General features: G+C 38.9%; 1 pseudogene; it reads left to right on the top strand.

Annotated features, from left to right (window-relative positions):
• Positions 1 to 22985: 22985 nt before the first annotated feature.
• LOC100989652 (NKG2-E type II integral membrane protein-like) lies at positions 22986 to 24023 on the top strand (annotated as a pseudogene).
• Positions 24024 to 24291: the final 268 nt, after the last annotated feature.

The raw sequence follows: 24291 nt of genomic DNA, 5'->3' as shown, positions 1-24291 counted from the left end.
ACCAATGACTTTCTTCACAGAACTGGAAAAAAATACTTTAAAGTTCATATGGAACCAAAAAAGAGCCCGCATCGCCAAGTCAATCCTAAGCCAAAAGAACAAAGCCAGAGGCATCACGCTACCTGACTTCAAACTATACTACAAGGCTACAGTAACCAAAACAGCATGGTACTGGTACCAAAACAGAGATGTAGATCAATGGAACAGAACAGAGCCCTCAGAAATAATGCCGCCTATCTACAACCATCTGATCTTTGACAAACCTGACAAAAACAAGCAATGGGGAAAGGATTCCCTATTTAATAAATGGTGCTGGGAAAACTGGCTAGCCGTATGTAGAAAGTTGAAACTGGATCCCTTCCTTACACCTTATACAAAAATTAATTCAAGATGGATTAAAGACTTAAACGTTAGACCTAAAACCATAAAAACCCTAGAAGAAAACCTAGGCAATACCATTCAGGACATAGGCATGGGGAAGGACTACATGTCTAAAACACCAAAAGCAATGGCAACAAAAGCCAAAATTGACAAATGGGATCTCATTAAACTAAAGAGCTTCTGCACAGCAAAAGAAACTACCATCAGAGTGAACAGACAACCTATAAAATGGGGGAAAATTTTCACAACCTACTCATCTGACAAAGGGCTAATATCCAGAATCTACAATGAACTGAAACAAATTTACAAGAAAAAAAAAACAACCCCATCAAAAAGCAGGCAAAGGATATGAACAGACACTTCTCAAAAGAAGACATTTATGCAGCGAAAAAACACGTGAAAAAATGCTCATCATCACTGGCCATCAGAGAAATGCAAATCAAAACCACAATGAGATACCATCTCACACCAGTTAGAATGGCAATCATTAAAAAGTCAGGAAACAACAGGTGCTGGAGAGGATGTGGAGAAATAGGAACACTTTGACACTGTTGGTGGGACTGTAAACTAGTTCAACCATTGTGGAAGACAGTGTGGTGATTCCTCAGGGATCTAGAACTAGAAATACCATTTGATCCAGCCATCCCATTACTGGGTATATACCCAAAGGATTATAAATCATGCTGCTCTAAAGACACATGCACACGTATGTTTATTGCGGCACTATTCACAATAGCAAAGACTTGGAACCAACCCAAATGTCCAACAACGATAGACTGGATTAAGAAAATGTGGCACATATACACCATGGAATACTATGCAGCCATAAAAAATGAAGAGTTCATATCCTTTGTAGGGACATGGATGAAACTGGAAACCATCATTATCAGCAAACTATCACAAGGACAAAAAACCAAACACCACATGTTCTCACTCATAGGTGGGAATTGAACAATGAGAACACATGGACACAGGAAGGGGAACATCACACTCGTGGGACTGTTGTGGGGTGGGGGGAGGGGGGAGGGATAGCATTAGGAGATATACCTAATGCTAAATGACGAGTTGCTGGGTGCACCACACCAACATGGCACATGTATACATATGTAACAAACCTGCATATTGTGCACATGTACCCTAAAACTTAAAGTATAATAATAATTAAAAAAAAATTTTCAATGCCTATACCAGTCTTTACGTATCTTTTACAATTATACATAAGAGATTATGCTAATCACAACATTACCCAGCCTTCTTTTTCATCTATATTATAGGCTGAATTGTGTCTCTCCTAAAATTTATATATTGAAATCCTAACACCCAGTACCTCAAAAAAAGACTCTATTTGGAAATAGGGTCTTTAAAGAAGTAATTAAAATGGGGCCATCAGGTGGGCCCTAATCCAATCTAACTTGTGTCCTTACTAGAAGAGGAAATTAGGATACCCAAAGAGATCCCTGTGTGTCTGCACAGAGGGAGACGTGTGAAGAGCCAGCCAGGGAATGGCCATCTGCAAGCCAATGAGAGCGATCTGGGAGGAAACTAACACTGACAGCACCTTGATCTTGGACTTCCAGCCTCCAGGACTGTGAGAAAATAGATGGCTGTAATTTAAGCCACCCTGTCTGTGTTACTCTGTTATGGCAGCCCTAGCAAACTAACACAACCTATGAGTACATGTTTGTGATATATCCATGTCAGTGCTCATGGACCAACCCCCCTCATTTCATCATATAAATTATTATAATTGATTTCATCTTTGCCCTATTGATTGACATTTACGTTGACTCCAGGTTTTGGTGTTTTATTTGCTAATTCAAACAATGCAGCAATAAACATTTGTGCACTGAAAAAAAAAAAAAAAGAAAGAAAGAGAAGAAGAAGACTGGGAAATAGGGCACTATCTTCCTTAATGATTGCATTTCAAAGAGATGGCTCCCAGGTACTGGAGAAAGACATTCCTAAAGAGAAGAAAGCTGGAAAGAAGCTTATTTACCTTTTTAAAAGATTTACATATTTCTAACAGGCAGATAAAGAATTTATAATTAAAAGTTTTCTAAAGTAAATGTTCACAGGGAGAATTAAGCCTCTTATTTTTAATTTGTATTTACCCTTATATAGGCAATCCTTGCCCTATATTTGCATCGTCCCAGTCTCTACCTCTGTCGTCACAAGGCACAGTCTCTATGTATCTTTCTATCCAAATTTCCCTCTTCTTAATAGGATACCAGTCATTGGACTAGAGTACATTGTAATCCAGTATAACCTCATCTTAATTTGATGACATCTGCAAAGAGCTTATTCCCATGTAAGGCCACATTCACAGGTAAGGAAGGGAAAGGTATCTTTTTGGGGGGACATATCTTTTGGGGGGACACAATTCAATCCACAACAATTGTCTACTTACAAAATTGTGTGTAGGAGAAAAAATTCTAATTTGGCTAAGCCACCATTATTTGGGGTCCTTGTTACTCACACCCAAATAGTTCTGGGACCTGGCAGAATCTGATGACAAATTAAGAACTCCAGCATCCTTCACTAAACCAGGTAAGCTCCTCTCCCTTGGGGTGGAGGGAACACTCTGGAGAAAATGCCCCGGGCCATCTCTTGTGTCATTAGTCCTTTATTACCCCAACTCCCATCCCAGTTGTAACCCTGAGGTGTTGCCTTCATTTTATCTCCTAGTTGACACCTAAAATTGCTTTAAGAGGAAAAAACAAAACCTTTTAATCATTTAGTTAGAGTTAAAAGTTATAACAGACATATATGCTAGTTGTGGTAAAACTTTAAAGTGAATGGGTTCCTGTAAAAATGCAATCAAACTATCAATCAACAGATATAAATTACTGAACTTAAATCCTTGGCTCTTTTTTAGGGAAAAGCACGTGGTGAGAGCAGAGACATTTCATTTTTCAAAGATCGTATCCAGAATACTATTAAAATAGAAGCAGTTTTTGAACAGATAAGATGGAAAATGCATTTAAAATCCTAAATATTTAAGTTTGTTAGAATTACTGGATCAACTAGTGAAATCCTGAACATGCCATAACAACAACACAAAAAGTCCCTTTGTTACGGCCCTGTGATAATTCCAAACTGCCTGAGGCAGACAACTTCTCTGTTGCTGATATAAGGTTATAGAGCGAAATGCATGCCAAGACAGAGAAGTAAAGAACCCAAAACGAAAACAGAGGTAAAAGGTATGTACGAGTTGTCCAGAAGGGGACTATTTATGGCAAAAACTGGGAGAGACAGCATTTGAGCTAACCTCTCTATTGCTTAAGGAAAATCTTTTCAAAGGCCCAAAGTTTCAGAGAAAAAGAATGTCAGAATTTTAGATTTGCACTGAGTTGAGCATCACCTGTGTAGGTCCCAGCAGGTCCCTGTCAAGTAATTGAGTTTGACAGTTCCTCCAGAAATCATAAATCCCAAATGCTCAGAAATGAGCATTGAGTCAGTGACTGGTCAACAACCAATAAGCCTTATCACACAGTACAGGGTTTCTGCAGAGATGGTAAAATTAGTTGCACCCCAGGTAATTTTAACTTATCTATACATTTTCCCACTGAAGCCTCCTGAGTTTTCAGGGTTCCCACAACACAAAGCCATTTTCTAGCCAACCACATCAAAAGGTTATCTCAATTTACATAATAGATGAAGTACTAAGAAAATGGGTTAGAATTCTATATTTTAGCAAGCTAAATTCCTTGTTAAATGTATTAAGTTTGTTACTTAAACAATAATATTCTTTCTTTTCTGTGTAGATCTGGACAGTCATATTTGCATTTTGCTTAACAAGCAAGGGGCACGTGAGAGCTTCTCCAAAAGAGGAATTTCACATAAAGAGAATTTTTAAAAACTCTTTGTGGCCAAAGTAATGAGATTGTTACCAAGCAATGGGAATTTTAGAATTCTTTAACACTTTCATTTTACTTGATCTAAAATCTGCAAGTGTTTTATTTTAGTAACCCAGAGGGCTGCCATTTTGAAGTGCTATGCTAAAATCTCTGACTACAAAAGGATGGCAGATGGCACTTCAGTGGTTGGAGTGATAGAAAGCAGACAAATGCCTTGTTTACTTAGGATTGCAATTGTTCTCAACATCCTAGAATCATTCAGGGAGACTGTTGGAAATAGATTCCTGATTCTAACACTCAGAGTTTCTGATTTATAAGGTGCAAAGTAAAGCCTCAGAATCTGCATTTTCATAAGCATCCCAAGTAATCTGCTACAGGTGATCAACCCATCATACTTTAAGAAACAGTGCCTTACCCGCAGAGCCAAAGCAAGACTAAGCAAAAAGAACAAATCTGAAGGCATCACATTATCTGACTTCGAACGTTACTCCAAGACTATACTTACCAAAAGAGCATGGTATAAAAATAGGCATGTAGACCAATGGAACAGAATAGAGAACCCAGAAATAAAGCCAAATATTATAGCCAACTGACCTTTGACAAAGCAAACAAAAACATAAAGTGTGGAAAGGACACCATATTCAATAAATGGTGCTGGGATAATTGGAAGCCACATGTAAAAGAATGAAACTGGATCATCATCATAAAAATTCTAGAAAATTAGAAAAATTCCTCTAGATATTGGCTTAGGCAAAGAGTTCATGACCAAGAACCTAAAAGCAAATGCAACAAGAACGAAGATAAATAGATGGGACTTAATTAAACTAAAAAGCTTCTGCATAGCAAAAGAAATAATCAGCAGAGTAAACAGACAACCCACAGAGTGGGAGAAAATATTTGCATAATCTGCATCTGACAAAGGACAAATGTCAAGAATATACAAAGAACTCAAATAAATCAGCAAAAAAAAAAAACAAATAATCCTATCAAAAAGTGGGCTAGGGACAAGAATAGATAATTCTCAAAAGAAGATATACAAGTGGCCAAGAAACATGAAAAAATGCTCAACTTCACTAATTATCAGGGAAATGCAAATCAAAACCACAATGTGATACCACCTCACTCCAGCAAGAATGGCCATAATCAAAATCGATATTGGCATGGATGTGGTGAAAAGAGAACACTTTTACACTATTGGTGGGAATGTAAACTAGTACAACCGCTATGGAAAACAGTATAGAGACTCCTTAAAGAACTAAAAATAGAACTGCCATTTGATCCAGCAATCCCACTACTGGGTATCTACCCAGAGGAAAAGAAGTCATTATATAAAAAGACACTTGCACATGGATGTTTTTAGCAGCACAATTTGCAATTGCAAAAATGTTGAAACAGTCTAAATGTTCATCAACTAACAAGTGGATAAAAGAAAATGTTGTATATATATATACACATACATATACATACCATGGAATACTACTCAGCCATAAAAAGGAATGAAATAATGGCATTTGCAGTGACCTGGATGGAGCTGGAGACCATTACTCTAGGTGAACTAACTCAGGAATGGAAAAGCAAACATCATATGTCCTCACTTATAAGTTGAAGTTAAGCTATGAGGATACAAAGGCATAAGAATGATACAAAGGCATAAGAATGATACAATGGATTCTGGGGACTCAGGGGGAATGGTGGAAGACAGGTGAAGGATAAAAGAGTATACATTGGGTACAGTGTACACAGCTTGCGTGACGGGTGCACTAAAATCTCAGAAATCATCACTAAAGAACTTTTCAATGTAACCAAAAACTGCCTGTTCCCCAAAAACTACTGAAATAATAATAATGATAAAATTAAATTAAACAGTGCTTTAAACTTTAAATTTGAAAGACTACAATTTATTTGTAATATATAACCCTGACAGTATGTCCCACCACCCCTGGAGCCAGACTACCCTTAACTTCTTGACACCATCATCTCTCCCCTCCCATATATACACATGCCATGATTTCTAGTTTGCATGCCAAACCAAACTGATTCTCCCATGTATATAGGGTAATGGGCCATCAAGCAGTAGCAATTACCTGGTGATTTCTTTCCCTTAATACAATCATTGTAAAAACATCCTTGAAATCTAGTCTACTTATTGCAGGGATCTTGATTCAATAATTTAACCAAACAAAGAAGTACCTCTGTGTATAGTAGTAGTTCAAGCAGCAGTGTAATCCACAGAAACCCTTTAGTGACCAAGTACATCAGCACCTAAGTCCCATGAGCATTGAGGCCCACATACTCTCTTTTAAAACCTTGAGCCCTGACCGCAAACTTTAACTATAAATCAATAGTGGAATTATTGTAGGTTTTTTATCTAAAAGGTACCTCAATGATCTGGTAAGTGCAGGAGTTAGAATTGCATTCCCAAACTACCTTTGTGATACAAAAACGTAAGGTAGAGGTATTGTAGGAAGCTGATGGGAGAAGTTTCCTGGCCAACTTGTTTTAAAACAAAAATTTACTTACCCAATTAGTTACATTGAAAGAGGTTGACAGCAAAATAAAAAATACTACCAACCAAACTAATCCTGGTCCAAATGCCCAGTGTTCATGAAATAAACACTTTCGGCAGCAGAACATGAGAAAAAATAAAACATACCAGAATTCCACAAAGAAATAAGATATATTCAGAGGATTAAATTTATGAATAACCCTCAGCATCAAAATAAACCATCCCAACTAAGCGTTCAAGCTCTTAATTCAATTGAAAAGGATGAAAAAATTGGGTCCCTATGCATTTCTGTTGAGTAAAGTAAATAAGATCAATTTAATCGTCTAATATCGGAGTAGCAAAGTAATAGAATAGCCAGAAATTTAATCTTTGAATCTGTATATTTTACATTGCATTAATCATTGTCAAACATATTAGTTTGACAATGCTGAACATGTTCCTAAAAACACAAAGACATTGCTATAAATGTAAAATAAGAATAAGGAATATAAAATAATAAAATAAATAACTTTTGCATTTTACACTTCTACAACTTGCACAAAGTGTATATGAAGGCACGGGAAACAAATGCTGTCATCTAAAAAACAAAGTGTGTTTTACCAGACAGGATGGACCAAATGACCTTTATTCATGCTATTAAAATGTCTTTTGGCCTTTAGTTTATGGAACATCATTATTGAAAATTATGTTTCTCTAAAGCACCTCTAAAATATGGACGATCATTTCAACAGAAAAAGCTACTAACATTCTATTGGAATGCCTCATGCTGTTTCGATTACTACAAATCTTTAAGTAGATGAAAAAAATCATTATGAGAGACTATAGTTAAAATAGTGAAAGCACTATAGAATATATTTTCATTACAAAAAGAGCAGGTACCATTCTAATCACATGGAATAGTCAAACAGGCAAAGGCCTTTGGGCACCTTTCAGTCACAGTCTTCTTCCTGGCCCACAATACTTTAAATATAAACCTAGATTTACCCAGTTTGGAGACCTCAACTTGGTCATATCTAAAGGTATGCTTGTAACTCAAAGCCTTTATGAGAAAATGAAAGGATTGCTTGAGTAGAACAAAACCCACACGAGTAAATGCATTGTGAACACTTTCCAAACATTTGATATTTAAGCAAATGCTACAAAAAATAACGAAAGAAATAATTATACATGGTTATTAAAGTCTGTTGTTACTACCAATCCTCAGAACTGGAATATCAGTGAGATCCCCAGAATATAATAAAGAAAGTAAAATTTCTCCTGGGCCATTTCAGACTCTCTTTTCACATCATCCATGCCATTTCCATCCCCAAAGGAAATACATTTGCCAAAGAGAATGAGTCAAATGTCAAAAACTGGAAAAGGAGCCAAAGAAATTACAAGCTAGAGGAACTCAGCCAAGGAGATGCAGAATATCAATAGGAAGTCAAGTTTAATGGAAGCCAACAGTTAGAGAAAGTAAGGCTGAGGGTAAAGACAGGTTGGTGGCACCTCTGTACCTGCCAACTGTCAGATTTGTATGAAGGAGTCAGCAGGTTGTACTGGAATACAACTGCAATATCACTGCAACATCTGCCTCCCAGGTTTAAGTGATTCTCCAGCCTCAGCCTCTCAAGTAGTTGGGACTACAAGCGTGTGCCACTATGCCTGGCTAAAATGATGAAAGCAGTAAACACATGGACAGGGAAATGGAAGATCATAAGCTTAAGCATTGACTCCTTGTTCCATTGAAGCAAGAGCAAGAATTGCCCTCTCAACCACAAAGAGTTAGGCGATGCAGGTATGACACAGAAAATATCTAACCTGGCCAGGTGCGGTGGCTTATGCTTGTAATCCCAGTACTTTGGGAGGCCAAGGTGGGCAGATCACTTGAGGTCAGGAGTTGAAGACCAGCCTGGCCAACATGGTGAAACCCTATCTCTACTAAAAATATAAAAATTAGCCAGGCATGGTGGTGCATGCCTGTAGTCCCAATTACTTGGGAGGCTGAGGCTTGAGAATCACTTAAACCTGGGAGACAGAGGTTGCAGTGAGCCAAGATCGCGCCACTGCACTCCAGCCTGGGCAACAGAGCGAGACTCCATCTCAAAAAACAAAAACAAACAAAAGAAAAGACGTAACCTGGCTGTATTCCCAGTTGCTGCCTTATATTTCCCTACCTTGTTGGCCAGGGTTTAATGCCAAAAAATGATTCATAAAAGATATGAATTTTGGATGTGTTGGCCTAGTTTACAGTGTTTTTTAATTATAAGCTTAGGCACAGTAATCAATAATGGTAACAATCTCAAATACCTGAGCCAGAATCACAAGCCTTTTCCATAAGAAATTCTCATAATTTCTGCACATTCACAGCTTTACTTACCTTTTTTTAATCCTTTCTTTGGTGGAAAACAAGGAATGTCACTTGCTTTATTTCATTTGAGAAATAAATAAGTTGGAAGAACGTAAACTTACCTATCACCTCTTGATTACTTATTCATTCAACAAAGATTTATTGAGCACTGATATGCCTCAGTCATTTTGCTATACACTAGAAATTCCAAACACAAATAAGCCATAATCATATGCTTTGCTGGCCTATTGGGGAATAGCTGTCTTTATCTTTTGGGCAACAGGTAAGGATGTATGGCATCTTGGTTTTCATTATCCTGAAGGAATTCAGTGTTCAGATAGGCCCTACATCCTCAGTTTTACCTAACCTCCTCTAATTTCAGAAATTTTATTTCCTTCCTCCTTCCCCCATTCCCTCCCTTGGCCACTGCCTGGCATCCTGTCCTTATTTAGCGATTCCCCAGCCCCGAGGTGTCAAATTTCGGTGGTCTTCTCTCTCATCTCTATCTCTTGTCCACCTTGCTCTCTCATTCTCTTTTTCCTGCTGAGGTTATTCTTCATCCTTCATATGTCCTCCAGTATGGTTTATTCCTCCACTTTATATTTTTTCTTCCTTATTTACTATGATCATCATTTAAAACATACTTTGACTAAAACCCAAACTCCCTTGCCACTTGCCCCTCTATTTGCTTTTTTAGAAATACACCTCTGAACCAATCCAGCTGTTCTTCTTTGCTCCATATCCAGCTTATTAAATGCCATTGAACAAAAAGATTTTACAAATGAAGTATAAGGTGAGAGAATTTGAACTCCTACATATTTATGACCTAGAACTCCATTATATTTTTAATGCTGGTAAACAGTTTTCTGTGTCTTTGAATGGCTTCTCTTCATATTCCATCTTGAGGCTCTTTCATATCTTCATAAGTCTCTTCAAGTATTTAGTCCTACTATTTCTCCCTGCCCTTCCTAATGGTCATTATCTACTTCACAAAGAAAATAAAGGTCATCGGCACAAGCTTCTGTCAATAAGTTTTCTAACTCTTAGTTGATGCCTATGCCCAAGCAAGAGCAGATTGGAGAAATGTTCTTGTCCTTGGCCTTGCTCTGCCTGGTCAATGTTTGGAATAAGAAAGTTCAAATTCCTCTCTCTACATCTATCCATGCATTTTTCTCTCTCAATTCCATGCACCGCTGTCTTTTCTTCAATCTGCAGTGAGTCTCTCTGCTCTATTTTGTATCCCAACCCCTTTATTGTCTTAGGGACTCTATCACATCAAGACAATCTTTTACTTCTCCCTTCCTGCTGCCTTCTTTTCTCAGCCTATTCCCATGAGCAAAGCTATTCCACATTTAAGACCCTCCCCTTAACCCCAAATCTCCCTCTAACTATGGCCTGACTGTTTCTTTTCTTAGAAAAGTTTTTTTTTTTTTTAAGAGTAGCCTGGACCCCAGTAGTTCCAGGACTGAGGTTCAAGAGAAGCACAGGCTGCTGCCCCTGGAGTTTAACACCAGAGGTAAAAGCATGAAGGAGATGCAGGATGCCACTTTTAGGACTGAGACTCAAGTGAGGCACCATTTAAGAGCCTAACCCAAAAGAATGTGAACCGTTCTGGAGCCCAGCGATTCTGGGGCTAAGTTGCAAAAGAAGAGCTGGCTGCTGACCAGGGATCTTAGGTGTAAGCAACTGCACCTGGGGCTGAAGAGCAAGTGGTACACACATTCTGCAGTCACCAGTCTAGAATGCCATTAGTGAAGGCAGTGACTTCCCACCACAGTGGCAGGGCAGCAGCATGAGGGATTGTCCCACCCCTGCCTACCATGCCTACCATGGCCAGTGTCTATACACACCATGAGGGGATTTGAGAACAATCCAGCCCAGCCTGCTTTGTCCCTTGTCCCCATGCTGGAGCACACAGTCTGGGAGCCACAGGATTGTCCAGCCCAGTTCACCAGCATCACCACCTGATCACTCCTCCCAAGGGACTGAGGTTAGCCTACCTAGCCAGCCACTACCACCATATCTGACACCTAGTTGGTGCCACCTGCAGGCCTGGAGACTGGTCTACCGTGCCCATCACAGTCATTGCCAACACCATCACACACTGCTCAGGACCCAGAGGGTCATCCTGCCACTGCCATTACCCGTGTGACACTGGCTGCCCAGGGGCCTGAGAACTCACCCACCTGCCCAGCTCATGGCTGGCAACATTGGCATCTGAGTAAGCCACCAACACGCCCAAGATTTGGCCTGCGTAGACCCACTAACACCCATGCCAGCATATGTCACCCTGGGACCAAAGGATAGGCATGCGAAGCCCACCACTACACCTACTGAGGCCCAAAGACTGGCCTACTTGGAATCCAGTCTCCAGCAGAACATCACCACAGCCTCAACTAACAACCACACCCTAAGCCACAAAGGAAATCATAGATACCACTGATGCTCTTCACAGACAAAAAAAAAAAAAAAAATCAGAGACTACACTACTGCACGCACCAAGAATCAAAGCCAAAGTGCTCTACCCAGCCAACACCCTGGATTCGTCTTCAGGAAAAAGTAATCACCTATGAAAGCAAATTCAAAAAATTAGAAGACATGGTGGATACACTAGATGCACAGATATCAACATAAGAACACAGGAAATGTGAAAAAAGAAAAAAAGAATACAACAACTCCAAAGGAACCAAATAATTCTCTGGCAATAGATCCCAATCAAACAGAAATTAACAAAATCCTGGAAAAAAAGAGTTCAAATTATTGATTCTAAAGAAGCTCAGGGAGATAGCAGAGAATTTCAAAAAAATGAATAAATCAGAAAAACAATTCAGGATATGAATGAGAAATTTACCAGAGAGATAGATATCACAGGAAAGAACCAAACAGAAATACTGAAACTGAAGAATTCACTGAATAAACTATAAAACACATTCAATCAGTTCAAAAACAGACTAGATAAAGCAGAAGAATCTCAGAACTTCAAGTTAGGTCTTTTGAAATAACACAGTAAGACAAAAATAAAGACAAAAGCACTTTGAAAGAGTGAACAAAGCCTTCATGATATATGGGACACCCTAAGGCTACCAAATTTATGAATTATTGGTATCCGAGAAGGCAAAGATAAAATGAAAAGTTTCAAAAACCTATTTAATGAAATAACAGCTGAAAACTTACCACATCTAGCAAAGAATTCGACATCTGGGTACAAGAGGCCCAGTGATCCTCAAGAAGATATAATGTAAAAAAGTCTCCACTGTATGTTATAGTCAAAATATCTAAAATCAATGACAAAGAGAGAATTCTAAAAGAAAAAAAAAAGCATCTAGTCACCTATAAAGGAATCCCTATCAGACTAACAGCAGACTTCTCAGCAGAAGTCTTACAGATCAGAAGAGAAAGAGCATATTCAAAGTGCTGAAAGAAAAAACACTGCCAGCCAAGGATACAGTATCTAGCAAAATCACCCTTCCTGAATGTAGGAGAAAAGAAAAATGTCTTCCCAAGACAAGCAAAAGCTGAGAGAATTCATCACCACTAGACTAGTCCTACATGAAGAGCTCAAGGGAGCCCTGGAAGCAAAAGGACAACATTTACCATTATGAAAAAAGTATAAAACTCAATAGTAAAGCAAACACACAAGTGAGAAAGAGAAAGAACTCAAATGGTACCGCTACAGATAACAGCCAAACTACAATGAAAAACAATAAGAGAAAAAGAAAGGAACAAAGAATATATTTTTAAAAACAAAAAGAATTAACAATATGAGAAAAACAAAACCTTGCAGATCAATAATAACCTTGAATGTGAATGAGTTAAATTATGCACTTAGAGGTATAGACTAGCTGAATGGATTTTTAAAAAGAAAATACATGATGCAATTATCAGCTGCCTATAAGAAACACACTTTACCTTTTAGGAAATTTATACACTGAAAGGAAAGGAACGGAAAAAGTTCCCATGCAAATGGAAAACAAAAGCTAGTGGGAATAGCTATATTTATATCAGATAAAACAGACAAAACAAAAGCAAAAAAAGACAAAGAAAATTATTATATCATATATATGATATATATGATATATTATATCATGATACAGGGATAGAGAAAATAACAAAGATTTTATGGCTATGCACAGGTAACAAAAAAAGGCAAATGGGACTATATTAAACTAAAAAGCTTCTGAACAGCAAAGGAAACAATCAATAGAATGAAAAGACAACCTGTTGAATGGTGGAACATATTTGCAAACTATTTATCCAACAAGGGACTAATACCCCGAATATAGAAGGAACTCAAACAACTTCATGGTAAATAATAATAATAATTACCCCATCAAAGAGTGAGGAAATGACATGAACAGACAATTTTCAGAAAAAGATGTAAGAATAGTCAACAGATGTATTAAAAAGGTCTCAACATCACTAATCATCAGAGAAATTCAAATCAAAACTACAATGAGATATCATGTTGCCTCAATTAAAATGCCTGTTATGAAAAAGACTAAAAAATAACAAATGCTGGTGGGGATGCATAAAAAAGGGAATGCTTATACACTATTGGTGGGAATGTAAATTAGTATAGCCAGTATGGAAAATAGTGCATAGATTTCTCATAGAACTAAAACTAGAGCTACCATATAATCCTGGAATCCCACTATTGGATATTTATCCGAAGGAAAAGAAATCAGCATATCAAAGGGATACCTGCACTCCCATGTTTATTGCAGCACTATTCACAACAGCAAAGATACTAATCAACCTAAGTGTCAATCAATAGATTAATGGGTAAAGAAAATGTAGTATGTATACACAATGGAATACTATTTCGCCATGAAAAAGAATGAAATCATGTCATTTGCAGTAACATGAATAAAACTGGGTGTCATTCTGTTAAGTGAAATAATGCAGGCACAGAAAGACAAATATTGCATGTTCTCACTCATATGTGCGGAAGCTAAAAAGCTCAATCTCATGGAGAAAGAGAGTACAATACCAGAGGCTGGGAAGGGTGTGTAGGTAGGCAGCGGCATGAAGAGATGTTGGCTAATGAATACAAAGGTACATTTAGATAAAAAGTATAAGTTCTAATGTTTCACAGTAGAGTAGAGCGACTATTTAAAAAGTTGTTCTCATGGAGGTAGACAACAGAAAGACACTAGAGACTAGGAAAGGCATGGAGGACAGAGGGTGGGAGGATGAAGAGATATTGGTCAATGAGTGCAAACATACATTTAGATAGAAGGTACAAGTACTAATGTTCCACAACAAAGTAGTGTGACTATAGTTAACAACAATGCATTCCATATTTCAAAGTAGGTAGAGGAGAGGACTTGAGTTGTTCCCAACACAGAAATAATAAATACTCAAGGTGACAGATACCCTAAATACCTGGACTTGATCATAACCTGTTCTATGCATGTAACAATATATCACATATACGTCATAAATATGTAAAATATCATGTATCAATTTTAAAATTAAATAAAAATAAGTAAGTAAATGAAAAATAAGTCATATTTAAATATACTTGACATTTTAGTACCTACCAGGTCTCTACAGATTGATATTAAATAGTTATGATGTTAAAAGAAAATAAAACAAAAAAGAGAGAAAATCAAGGTCGCTGCATATAAAGCAGAAAAGTTCTAATTTTAAGAGAATTTATAGATGGGAGTTTATTCAATTGAAAGTCCCATAATATGAAAATTCCTAAGGTAGAAACCAAGTCAAAATATTACTCATGTGTTAGTCTATTTTTAAGTTTTTTTTTGTGGAGGTTAAGTAAATCTACAGTGGGAAAAGAACATTTTCCTAAATGAAGTCTCTTACTCTGTATGTCATACCCCAAGAGAATAGTGTAAGTGCTAGTGCCTGAAAGTTTTCTAATGAACTAAGATTATCACTGGCAAATGCATTGTGGGAACAGCTCTGGCAGTAGGAGGCAGAAAGAAACCAGATGATCTAATGGTTGGTCTTTTTCTTGTCCAAAAATGATGAGTCTGTGAAGTGGGTAAATCATTCTTTAAATGAGCTTTTAAAAATAAGCAAATATGAGAAAAATGAAAATAGCTGTTATGATATTAGAATGAAGCTAAATTTGAAATGTACACAGGGGAGGATTATACTCCAATGAAAGGCAAGAGGCTAGAAGTGTGTGTGTGTCTGTGTGTGTATGTGTGTGTATGTGTGTGTGTGTGTGTGCGCGCTGTTTGGGAAAGACAATAGTGAACTATCCAAAAGTAGTTCTGGTTTGTATGCTGTCCAAAAATGTTTCAGCTGGGATGGACTTAGCAGGGATGAAAGGTTTGGGAAAGAGCAAACCATGAACAATGTAGGAAACAAACAAAAAGTACTGGAGATATTTCCATTGTCAAGAAATGCCTCCACTAAGTGGATTTAAGAGAAAGTGAAAGTTGTAAAGCATGTTGTGCAAAGAAATACAATATAATAAAGGTAAGCCTTTTTGTATTTAACCTAGTCCATATGAGTATTCATGATTGAACTATTGTAAAGATAACATTCTAGCAGTAGAAGCAGCTTTAAGACTGAATAGACGGCTCAGTGGATTCTGCAGCACTTGCCATCTTCAAAATGACCCTAGATCAGGTTTTTTTGTTTTGTTTTTCCACTACTTGCTTCTTTCTTAGAAGCTTTATTCAAGCATATGTATCAACATGACTCATGAGGCATAATTCATCTTGAAAGTGTATTCTATCAGGTATTTATTACAGGACTCTAAATCAGCTTCAGCTCTCACCACCCCTCCTACCATGCATGCAGAAACTAGCTCTTTTTACTAGCTGTTCTAGCTTGTCCTCCCAGGTCTAAGGAAATAGTCATCCCTTGCTTGAAGATCATGTAATGTCTCATCTGGGACAGATGTCTTTTAAGGACTATGACTTCTCACCAAGATTCACCCCAACTACCGTTTGTTGCCATTAGACCCAATACTAGGGTCCCATCTCATCATGTTCCTGGGGGGAAGGACAAAGTTCAAACTAAGAAGAGATACCTAACATACCAAAATAATTATGAGATCTTACTCATGTATGTAAATATATACCTGAGACCAAAGACAACAGACTATAACCCTGGATCTGGCTACATTTAGTGACATGGGTAGACTTCCAGAGATTTAGGGTTTAATGTTGCAGTATATGCAACTGGAATTAGTTCCTAGAGTTTACTTCAATTTTGGCTAAAACTTTGACTTAACTTTGGCCTACGTTTAATGAAGGTGAGGTGTCAGAACCTCCCTGATATAATGCAGAGCAAGGAAACCAAAAGTTAAGGGAGATAGGAGTGGTAAAGTGGATTTATCATATGTGACTTGCATTCACACTCACTCCTGCTACCTCCCTTGAGAGTTCCCAGAAGACACTCCCCTTACCAAGGCATTAAGAAAGACATTAGTAAGAAGGGTATTAACATTCTTGAAAATCTCTCTTGTTGCTTTCTGTGTAGGCCATGTATCATGGTAGAAGATGACACCATTGAGATGACTGCCAGATTTCAGTGGAGATGATGAGATCCTGGTGACCTCATCACCAGATGACAAAGCCCAGGTGACAGTGCTTAGCTGTCAGAGACAATGTGGATGAATTCACCACAAGGGGCAGCAGGGCATTGTGGCAATCAGAGTTACTCAACGTATAGGAATCCTTGGCATGGCTAAGTCACAGTGTCCCTGGGAATGAAAGAGATGGAGAGCCTACTAAAATGTTACTATCTTAGAAATGCCAATACCTCAGAAAAATCTCCCAGCTTGGTGACCAGAAACCTGACTTGAGTTATTACAGTGGGGGGTCATGGCTCTCATTCTGTTTTCAGTCCTAAACAAATTAATAAACCTGGTGCCTCTTGATTGAAGAGGAGGCCAGGTCCCCTTGAGGAAGAATCCTTCAGCATTGTCACAAGTATAGACTATACATTTTCCTCCAAATTCTCCCCAGAAGAATCTGTGCCATTTACTAGAGTGACTGCACACTGAAGGAAAAAAAAAATACCTGAGACTTTTCAGGAATTACTAGACACTGGAAGATGTCACTGAACAGTAGAGATGGAAGAAACTTACCAATATTATCTTCAGTCATCTCATTTTACAGATAAAGAAATTAAACCAGACTCGTGCAGGAACTTTGCAGGAAGCAGAAAATTCTTTTCGGAGGAGCCAAGATGGCCGAATAGGAACAGCTCCGGTCTACAGCTCCCAGCGTGAGCAACGCAGAAGACGGGTGATTTCTGCATTTCCATCTGAGGTACTGGGTTCATCTCACTAGGGAGTGCCAGACAGTGGGTGCAGGACAGTTGGTGCGTGCACCGTGCGCGAGCCGAAGCAGGGCGAGGCATTGCCTCACCTGGGAAGCGCAAGGGGGCACGGAGTTCCCTTTCCTAGTCAAAGAAAGGGGTGACGGATGCACCTGGAAAATCGGGTCACTCCCACCCGAATATTGCGCTTTTCAGACCGGCTTAAAAAACAGCGCACCACGAGACTATATCCCACACCTGGCTCGGAGGGTCCTACGCCCACAGAATCTCGCTGATTGCTAGCACAGCAGTCTGAGATCAAACTGCAAGGCAGCAGCCAGGCTGGGGGAGGGGCGCCCGCCATTGCCCAGGCTTGCTTAGGTAAACAAAGCAGCCAGGAAGCTCAAACTGGGTGGAGCCCACCACAGCTCAAGGAGGCCTGCCTGCCTCTGTAGGCTCCACCTCTTGGGGCAGGGCACAGACAAACAAAAAGACAGCAGTAACCTCTTCAGACTTAAATGTCCCTGTCTGACAGCTTTGAAGAGAGCAGTGGTTCTCCCAGCACGCAGCTGGAGATCTGAGAACCGGCAGACTGCCTCCTCAAGTGGGTCCCTGACCCCTGACCCCCGAGCAGCCTAACTGGGAGGCACCCCCAAGCAGGGGCACACTGACACCTCACACAGCAGGGTATTCCAACAGACCTGCAGCTGAGGGTCCTGTCTGTTAGAAGGAAAACTAACAAACAGAAAGGACATCCACACCGAAAACCCATCTGTACATCACCATCATCAAAGACCAAAAGTAGATAAAACCACAAAGATGGGGAAAAAACAGAACAGAAAAACTGGAAACTCTAAAACGCAGAGCGTCTCTCCTCCTCCAAAGGAACGCAGTTCCTCACCAGCAACGGAACAAAGCTGGATGGAGAATGACTTTGACAAGCTGAGAGAAGAAGGCTTCAGACGATCAAATTACTCTGAGCTACGGGAGGACATTCAAACCAAAGGCAAAGAAGTTGAAAACTTTGAAAAAAATTTAGAAGAATGTATAACTAGAATAACCAATACAGAGAAGTGCTTAAAGGAGCTGATGGAGCTGAAAACCAAGGCTCGAGAACTACATGAAGAATGCAGAAGCCTCAGGAGCCGATGCGATCAACTGGAAGAAAGGGTATCAGCAATGGAAGATGAAATGAATGAAATGAAGTGAGAAGGGAAGTTTAGAGAAAAAAGAATGAAAAGAAATGAGCAAAGCCTCCAAGAAATATGGGACTATGTGAAAAGACCAAATCTACATCTGATTGGTGTACCTGAAAGTGATGGGGAGAATGGAACCAAGTTGGAAAACACTCTGCAGGATATTATCCAGGAGAACTTCCCCAATCTAGCAAGGCAGGCCAACGTTCAGATTCAGGAAATACAGAGAATGCCACAAAGATACTCCTTGAGAAGAGCAACTCCAAGACACATAATTGTCAGATTCACCAAAGTTGAAATGAAGGAAAAAATGTTAAGGGCAGCCAGAGAGAAAGGTCGGGTTACCCTCAAAGGGAAGCCCATCAGACTAACAGCAGATCTCTCAGCAGAAACCCTACAAGCCAGAAGAGAGTGGGGGCCAATATTCAACATTCTTAAAGAAAAGAATTTTCAACCCAGAATTTCATATCCAGCCAAACTAAGCTTCATAACTGAAGGAGAAATAAAATACTTTACAGACAAGCAAATGCTGAGAGATTTTGTCACCACCAGGCCTGCCCTAAAAGAGCTCCTGAAGGAAGTGCTAAACATGGAAAGGAACAACTGGTACCAGCCGCTGCAAAATCATGCCAAAATGTAAAGACCATGGAGACTAGGAAGAAACTGCATCAACTAATGAGCAAAATCACCAGCTAACATCATAATGACAGGATCAAATTCACACATAACAATATTAACTTTAAATGTAAATGGACTAAATTCTCCAATTAAAAGACACAGACTGGAAAATTGGATAAAGAGTCAAGACCCATCAGTGTGCTGTATTCAGGAAACCCATCTCACATGCACAGACACACATAGGCTCAAAATAAAAGGATGGAGGAAGATCTACCAAGCAAATGGAAAACAAAAAAAGGCAGGGGTTGCAATCCTAGTCTCTGATAAAACAGACTTTAAACCAACAAAGATCAAAAGAGACAAAGAAGGCCATTACATAATGGTAAAGGGAACAATTCAACATGAAGAGCTAACTATCCTAAATATATATGCACCCAATACAGGAGCACCCAGATTCATAAAGCAAGTCCTGAGTGACCTACAAAGAGACTTAGACTCGACACATTAATAATGGGAGACTTTAATACCCCACTGTCAACATTAGACAGATCAACGAGACAGAAAGTCAACAAGGATACCCAGGAATTGAACTCAGCTCTGCACCAAGCGGACCTAATAGACATCTACAGAACTCTCCACCCCAATTCAACAGAATATACATTTTTTTCAGCACCACACCACAACCATTCCAAAATTGACCACATAGTTGGAAGTAAAGCACTCCTCAGCAAATGTAAAAGAACAGAAATTATAACAAACTATCTCTCAGACCACAGTGCAATCAAACTAGAACTCAGGATTAAGAATCTCACTCAAAGCCGCTCAACTACATGGAAACTGAACAACCTGCTCCTGAATGACTACTGGGTACATAACAAAATGAAGGCAGAAATAAAGATGTTCTTTGAAACCAACGAGAACAAAGACACAACATACCAGAATCTCTGGGACGCATTCAAAGCAGTGTGTAGAGGGAAATTTATAGCACTAAATGCCCACAAGAGAAAGCAGGAAATATCCAAAATTGACAGCCTAACATCACAATTAAAAGAACTAGAAAAGCAAGAGCAAACACATTCAAAAGCTAGCAGAAGGCAAGAAATAACTAAAATCAGAGCAGAACTGAAGGAAATAGAGACACAAAAAACCCTTCAAAAAATCAATGAATCCAGGAGCTGGTTTTTTGAAAGGATCAACAAAATTGATAGACCGCTAGCAAGACTAATAAAGAAAAAAAGACAGAAGAATCAAATAGATGCAATAAAACATGATAAAGGGGATATCACCACCGATCCCACAGAAATACAAACTACCATCAGAGAATACTACAAACACCTCTACGCAAATAAACTAGAAAATCTCGAAGAAATGGATAAATTCCTCGACACATACACCCTCCCAAGACTAAACCAGGAAGAAGTTGAATCTCTGAATAGACCAATAACAGGAGCTGAAATTGTGGCAATAATCAATAGTTTACCAACCAAAAAGAGTCCAGGACCAGATGGATTCACAGCTGAATTCTACCAGAGGTACAAGGAGGAACTGGTACCATTCCTTCTGAAACTATTCCAATCAATAGAAACAGAGGGAATCCTCCCTAACTCATTTTATGAGGCCAGCATCATTCTGATACCAAAGCCAGGCAGAGACACAACAAAAAAAGAGAATTTTAGACCAATATACTTGATGAACATTGATGCAAAAATCCTCAATAAAATACTGGCAAACCAAATCCAGCAGCACATCAAAAAGCTTATCCACCATGATCAAGTGGGCTTCATCCCTGGGATGCAAGGCTGGTTCAATATACGCAAATCAATAAATGTAATCCAGCATATAAACAGAGCCAAAGACAAAAACCACATGATTATCTCAATAGATGCAGAAAAAGCCTTTGACAAAATTCAACAACGCTTCATGCTAAAAACTCTCAATAAATTAGGTATTGATGGGATGTATTTCAAAATAATAAGAGCTATCTATGACAAACCCAGAGCCCATATCATACTGAATGGGCAAAAACTGGAAGCATTCCCTTTGAAAACTGGCACAAGACAGGGGTGCCCTCTCTCACCACTCCTATTTAACATAGTGTTGGAAGTTCTGGCCAGGGCAATTAGGCAGGAGAAGAAAATAAAGGGTATTCAATTAGGAAAAGAGGAAGTCAAATTGTCCCTGTTTGCAGACGACATGATTGTATATCTAGAAAACCCCATTGTCTCAGCCCAAAATCTCCTTAAGCTGTTAAGCAACTCCAGCAAAGTCTCAGGATACAAAATCAATGTACAAAAATCACAAGCATTCTTATACATCAACAACAGACAAACAGAGAGCCAAATCATGAGTGAACTCCCATTCACAATTGCTTCAAAGAGAATAAAATACCTAGGAATCCAACTTACAAGGGATGTGAAGGACCTCTTCAAGGAGAACTACAAACCACTGCTCAAGGAAATAAAAGAGGATACAAACAAATGGAAGAACATTCCATGCTCATGGGTAGAAAGAATCAATATCGTGAAAATGGCCATACTGCCCAAGGTAGTTTACAGATTCAATGCCATCCCCATCAAGCTACCAATGACTTTCTTCACAGAATTGGAAAAAACTACTTTAAAGTTCATATGAAACCAAAAAAGAGCCCGCATTGCCAAGTCAATCCTAAGCCAAAAGAGCAAAGCTGGAGGCATCACACTACCTGACTTCAAAATATACTACAAGGCTACAGTAACCAAAACAGCATGCTACTGGTACCAAAACAGAGATATAGATCAATGGAACAGAACAGAGCCCTCAGAAATAATGCTGCATACCTACAACTATCTGATCTCTGACAAACCTGAGAAAAACAAGCAATGGGGAAAGGATTCCCTATTTAATAAATGGTGCTGGGAAAACTGGCTAGCCACATGTAGAAAGCTGAAACTGGATCCCTTCCTTACACCTTATACAAAAATCAATTCAAGATGGATTAAAGATTTAAACGTTAGACCTAAAACCATAAAAACCCTAGAAGAAAACCTAGGCATTACCATTCAGGACATAGGCATGGGCAAGGACTTCATGTCCAAAACACCAAAAGCAATGGCAACAAAAGCCAAAATTGACAAATGGGATCTCATTAAACTAAAGAGCTTCTGCACAGCAAAAGAAACTACCATCAGAGTGAACAGGCAACCTACAAAATGGGAGAAAATTTTCGCAACCTACTCATCTGACAAAGGGCTAATATCCAGAATCTACAACGAACTCAAACAAATTTACAAGAAAAAAACAACCCCATCAAAAAGTGGGCGAAGGACATGAACAGACACTTCTCAAAAGAAGACATTTTTGCAGCCAAAAAACACATGAAAAAATGCTCATCATCACTGGCCATCAGAGAAATGCAAATCAAAACCACTATGAGATACCATCTCACACCAGTCAGAATGGCAATCATTAAAAAGTCAGGAAACAACAGGTGCTGGAGAGGATGTGGAGAAATAGGAACACTTTTACACTGTTGGTGGGACTGTAAACTAGTTCAACCATTGTGGAAGACAGTGTGGCGATTCCTCAGGGATCTAGAACTAGAAATACCATTTGACCCAGCCATCCCATTACTGGGTAGATACCCAAATGACTATAAATCATTCTGCTATGAAGACACATGCACACGTATGTTTATTGTGGCATTATTCACAATAGCAAAGACTTGGAACCAACCCAAATGTCCAACAATGATAGACTGGATTAAGGAAATGTGGCACATATACACCATGGAATACTATGCAGCCATAAAAAATGATGAGTTCATGTCCTTTGTAGGGACACGGATGAAATTGGAAATCATCATTCTCAGTAAACTATCACAAGAACAAAAAACCAAACACTGCATATTCTCACTCATAGGTGGGAATTGAACAATGAGATCACATGGACACAGGAAGGGGAATATCACACTCTGGGGACTGTTGTGGGGTGGGGGGTGGGGGGAGGGATGGCATTGGAAGATATACCTAATGCTAGATGACGAGTTGGTGGGTGCAGTGCACCAGCATGGCACATGTATACATATGTATCTAGCCTGCACAATGTGCACATGTACCCTAAAACTGAAAGTATAATTAAAAAAAAAAAAAGAAAAATTTAGAAACCAACAAAATTGCAGTAAAGTTAATTTATTATTAGCTAAAGAAAAAAAGTGCTGCATAAATATAGTGTACCCTAGTGTACAGTCTATAAATCCTACAGTAGTGTGCTGTAATATCCTAGGCCTTGACTTTCACTTGCTACTTACTCACTGACTCACCCAGGGAAAATTCCATTTCTGCAGTCTTCATTCATAAGGTAACCTGACCTCTCCACTGAAGGGCGTGTGGCTTTCTGATGACAGTAGGTTTACTGCCACCTCCAGAGAAGCTCACTGCTGAGGTCCTGGGAATCATTTGCATTGTCCTGATGTCTGCTGTGTGAAAAACGATAGTTCTTATTCCTTTCCTGGAGCAGAACAATTCTTCCCCAAATACAAGAACCCAGAAAGCACGTTCTTGTGGCCATTGTCCTGAGGAGTGGATTACATATTCCAACAGTTGTTTTTACATTGGTAAGGAAAGAAGAACTTGGGAAGAGAGTTTGCAGGCCTGTGCTTCAAAGAACCCTTCTAGTCTGCTTTCTATAGATAATGAAGAAGAAATGAAATTTCTGGCCAGCATTTTACCTTCCTCATGGATTGGTGTGTTTCGTAACAGCAGTCATCATCCATGGGTGACAATAAATGGTTTGGCTTTCAAACATGAGATAAAAGACTCAGATCATGCTGAACGTAACTGTGCAATGCTACATGTACGTGGACTTATATCAGACCAGTGTGGATCTTCAAGAATCACTGTGAGCATAAGCTTTAGAATTAAAGCGCTTGAGCTTGCAGTGCATCAGATAAAATTTTATATTTGTTCAAATAGAAATGATATTATGATTGCATAAGCCTTAAAATGAATTGTGTTATTTGCTTTAATAACAAGAAAATTCCAAATCAATTATTGAAATATAATACACACAATTACGGAAGTACAGATACCCTCGCATTTAAGTCAGGCTCATTTTGCTGAACGTGATGTTTGTGGCATTCAGGCTTCCTAAAAGTTGCATGTTATGTTGGTCAGTTTATATGAA

The sequence above is a fragment of the Pan paniscus genome, chromosome 5, assembly GCF_029289425.2.
Source record: "Pan paniscus chromosome 5, NHGRI_mPanPan1-v2.0_pri, whole genome shotgun sequence".
In the NCBI taxonomy this organism is placed as follows: domain Eukaryota; kingdom Metazoa; phylum Chordata; class Mammalia; order Primates; family Hominidae; genus Pan; species Pan paniscus.
This window is presented reverse-complemented; position numbering and strand designations above follow the sequence as displayed.